This window comes from Lepidothrix coronata, unplaced genomic scaffold, assembly GCF_001604755.1.
Source record: "Lepidothrix coronata isolate B3197 unplaced genomic scaffold, Lepidothrix_coronata-1.0 Scaffold287, whole genome shotgun sequence".
Lineage (NCBI taxonomy): Eukaryota > Metazoa > Chordata > Aves > Passeriformes > Pipridae > Lepidothrix > Lepidothrix coronata.
The window spans coordinates 252,799-257,659 of record NW_016690467.1 but is presented as its reverse complement, the minus strand read 5'-3'; the positions used below and the strand labels follow the sequence as shown (position 1 = coordinate 257,659).

Genomic DNA, 4,861 nt, shown 5'->3' with positions numbered 1-4,861 from the left:
TATTTTATATAATTATTTATTTTATATATTTATTTATTTTATATATTTATATATATATTTATATATTTCTTCTTAATTTTCGGTGAGAATTTCTGAGTTTCCTGCCACCTCTTGCTAAAAGAGGACGTAGAAATAGAATCCCTTTTGCCATTTTAGGTGGAATAATATAAGAAAATGTAGAAATGAAGCGGGATAATAACTGAAGGCCATCCAGGGCACGAAGAAGGGTTGAGTTTCTTTGGAGATGTGGAAAATTGCAGCTCAGTTGGAAAGCTCAGGAGGAAGCAGTTGGGAAGTTTTGTTTGTCAGGAGCTCTGACCGAGTGTGAACTCCGAGTGCTGGGACGGAGATCCCGAAAATCCTGCAGTGGGATTGGTGGTGGAATTGAGGCAGAGGCTTTGTTTTGGCCTGGTTTTGGTGGAATCATGGAATCATGGAATCATTTGGGTTGGAAAAGCCCTCTGAGAGCATCGAGTCCAAGCCCGGCAGTGCCAAGGCCGCCACTGACCCACGTGCACATGGATTAGTCTGTCCTTGCCTAATTCCTGTTGTTGTGCTGCTCTGGAATCTCTTGAGGCCGAATCAGATCCTTCCAGGGGTTTTCCTTCTGTTGGGATTCTCTTGGCATTGTTTGTTGGTGCTGCCTCTTCTCTCTCTGACAGCACAGGGATTGTTGCAATTCCACCTCGTTTTCCCTCATTAAACAGTTTGTGGTGGAGGTTAATCCTGGAATGTTCTGGGATGGAAGGGAGCTTAAAGACCATCTCCTTCCACCCCCTGCCATGGGCAGGGACACCTTCCACCAGCCCAGGTTGCTCCAACCTGGCCTTGGACACTTCCAGGGATCCAGGGGCAACCACAGCTTCTCTGTGCAACCTGTGCCAGGGCCTGCCCACCCTCAGGGGAAATCTGCTCTTTTTATTGTCACAAAGAAAGGACTGGAAATTCTTCCTCCTGCAGGGGAGTCATCTTTGTCTTGTCACATGGGGGGGATTTTAAGCCCTTAAGCAGAATCCCAGAATATCTTGAGCTTGAAGGGACCCACAAGGACCATCCAGTCCCACTCCTGGCCCTGCCCAGACACCCCAACAATCCCCCCCCTGTCCCTCAGAGCGTTGTCCAAACCCTCCTGGAGCTCTGGCAGCCTTGGGGCTGTGCCCACTGCCCTGGGGAGCCTGGGCAGTGCCCAACCACCCTCTGGGGGAAGAACCTTTCCCTAAAATCCACCCTAACCCTGCCCTGGCACAGCTCCAGCCATTCCCTCAGGTACTCAGGGAAATGTTGCTGAGGATCCTTTGGAGACTCCTCTGGGTTCCGTAGGAGTGAGTAGGAAGGACTTAAATCTTTGATGTGAAATCAGTTCCAGTGATTTTAGGGTGTCCTAAAGGAATGAATTTTCTTATGGCCAAAATCCAGAACAGAGGGAGCAGAGGGAGCTATTTTTTTACCTCTGGCAAATTAGAGAACACCTCTGCTGGGAGTGTCATCTCCCAAATAAAATTTTTAATTAATCTTTTGACCTCTCTTCCCCAGCTGCTGCATCTTGCAGGAACAAAAGTAGAACAGCTCAGGTGAAAAATTCCAATTGAGCCGTGTCCTGAATCCTGCTGAACATTCTCGTGGCAGGTGTTTAATTTTATTCTGCTTTATTCCACTTTATGCAGCACAGTATTTGCCTTTGAGCAGTAGGCTTTTATGCAGAGATTGTCCTAATATTTATGAAGTTATTCATGATTTTGTCGTAGGAAGATGTGACAGTTTGAATCTTTACTGGGGTTATGGGTTGGAAACAGGATTTCCAAGGCTTGAGGAACTTGATTTATATGATTTATCAGCTAAGGGGGCTGTGAGCTCTGTGTTTGGGGATGTTTGTTAAACACCACCAGTCGTAGCTGCTGTTTCAAAGAAGCGCCCAAAGGTTTGGTGAGACGCAAAGGGGAAGGTCCGAGCTGGGTAGAGGTGGAGTAAAAGACCTTCTGGAATGATCCATCAGGATTTGTGGTGGGCATTGCATCATCCCTTGGAAAACCTTTATGATCTGACTGACTTGTTTTTTTTCTCCAAGCTCCCAAGTTCCACCTCGACCACAACCACTGACCTTGAAGTGGGTTTTTAATTAGGGGACGACTCCTCGTCTGGATTTTGGGAGGGTTATTTGGGATGTCGGGGCTCTGTGAGTGCCATGACCTCGGAGAACTCGCTGCCTATAGGAATAATAAATTCAGCCCTCATGTTTTTCTTCTTGTGGCGAAGCCCAAATTTAAAAAGAAAAGGGGAGTTTAAAGAGAAAAAAGAAGTCGAGCCAAGGCTTTTGGTGTTCTGATCCCGACTCTGATAACGCTCCTTGTGTGGCCTTGGGTGAGTTATTAATCCACGTGGGCCTGGCTTTGCCAATTTATCCAATATGGATAAATTCCCTCGGCCAACGGGATGACGAGTGTTTAATGTAAATGTGAAATAATGACCGTAAAAGCGGGATAACTGCGAGCTTTTTGGGGTGTTTTGTTTATGACAAAAGGACGGTTGTGCTCCGGGGAGGCGCCCATTTCCCAGCCCTCCTCCACTGAACTCCTGGGAGATGTTTTGACTCTTCCAAGGAGGATTTTTCTTGACTCGTGGCCACCGCTGTGGTGCCGTGCCCCGCCAAGTTCAATGTTCTGCTGGACGGAACAGGACGTGTTTATGGATTCTGACGAAAACTTGGAAGTTCTTGGATCGTTGAACTCGCAGCGTTACGGGAAAATGAATCAGGTGGTGACTCACCAAGGAGGGCTGACCCCGGGGGGAGAGGGCAGAGCGTGCACTAAAGACTTACTGGGAAAGTATTTCTCTGGTTGTCTGGGGCGTATATTTATTTTTGTGGGATTATTCCCGAGGCTGGTACCAGCTGGGGCCATTAGGGATGGGACGTGGGCTTGGTGCCTCTCTGAATTTTCATATATCTCTATATATCTATATATCTATATCTATCTATCTATCTATCTATCTATCTATGTAAATCTATATATTTCTCTCTCTCTCTCTCTCTCTCTCTCTCTCTCTCTCAATATATAGATATATCAATATATGGGTCTATATATCCATATATTTCTCTATATATTGATATATATATCTATATATCATCTATATATCAATATATAGATGTATTAATATATGGGTCTATATAACCATAAATCTCTCTATGTATTGATATATACCTCTATATATCATCTATACATCAATATATAGATATATATCTATATATAGATATCTATCTTTATATCTCTATAATAGATATATATATCTCTCAATATCTCAATATATAGATCTATCTATATACTGATATATATCTATCTATCAATCTATGTATCAATATATAGAGAGATACAGAGATATATAGATTTAGATATATAGATATATATATTAAGATATAAACAATATATAACATATAAACAATAGACAAATAAACATCAATTTAGAGATTGAATATACATTTATGTATTTATATTTATATATAACACAAAATATATAAGTAATATATATATCCTACATATATATCCAATATAAATAATATATAAATAATATATAAATTATATATTTATATATATTTTATATATAGGTGTATATATTTAGATATTTTGATATAAACAATATATAATACATAAAAATATAGAAATAAACATGTATAAATACATAAATAATATATAAAATATAGATACACATATATAAACAATACATAATACATAAGTAATATACAAATAAACATATATTTACATATAATATATAAATACATAGGTAATATATAAAATATAGATACACACATATATAAACAATACATAATACATAAGTAATATGCAGATAAATTTATATTTGCATATAATATATAAATACATAAATAATATATAAGTTATAGATATACATATATATAAACAATATATAAATATATAAATAATATTTAAATTATAGATATTTGTATATAATATATAGACATTATATAAATGTATAAATGTTACATATATTTTGTATATTTTTTATATCTGTCTATCTATGTATCTATCTCTCTATCTATCAAATATACTTTTTTCCTCTCCAGACCCAACCATTTCCAGGCTTAAGAGTTGTCTGTTTGTTCTCACTCCAGCCCAAGGTGTTTGGGCAGCTTAAAGGACAGCAGTTTTTCTACAGGAAAAGTTGATTTTAAGTAGAAGATTTAAATGTTGTTCACAAAATCTGAAAGGTCAACAGAGCAAACCCCAGCCAGGGCACAGCAGTGTGAGGGCATATATTTATTTTTGTTGGATTATTCCCATGGCTGGTTTTAGCTGGTGCCATTAGGGATCAGTTGTGGTCTTGATGCCTCTCTGAATTTAATTTTAATATACTATTAAATTTTTTTATTTAATTATTTCCCCCCCCTTATTTTCTTTTACTTTGTTTTCTTTTTTAAATAATTTTCAATTTATTTCATTTTACAAGAAAAGGTTTAAGCGTTCACACAGAATCTGAAAGGTCAGCAGAGCAAACCCAGCCAGGGCACAGCTGGTCAGGGCTCTGCTGCCTGGATTTACTCGAGGCAGAGAAGCAGCTCCAGGTGCAACAATGGTGGTTTTCTCATCTCCAGGCTTTGGAGAAATCCAGAAATCTGATGTTTTCTGGAATCGTAAGTGCTTTGGGTTTGAAGGGGCCTTAAAGATGATCTTGTTCCAACCTCCTGCCATGGGCAGGGACACCTTCCACTAGCCCAGGTTGGAACAAGATCATCTTTAAGGCCCCTTCAAACCCAAAGCACTTACGATTCCAGAAAACATCAGATTTCTGGATTTCTCCAAAGCCTGGAGATGAGAAAACCACCATTGTTGCACCTGGAGCTGCTTCTCTGCCT

The 4,861-nt window shown here is 39.4% G+C and overlaps 1 protein-coding gene across 1 annotated transcript in view; it reads left to right on the top strand.

Annotated features, from left to right (window-relative positions):
- EXOC6B (exocyst complex component 6B) overlaps positions 1-4,861 on the top strand; it is a 345,342-nt gene that overhangs the window by 116,355 nt on the left and 224,126 nt on the right. The window lies entirely within an intron of this gene.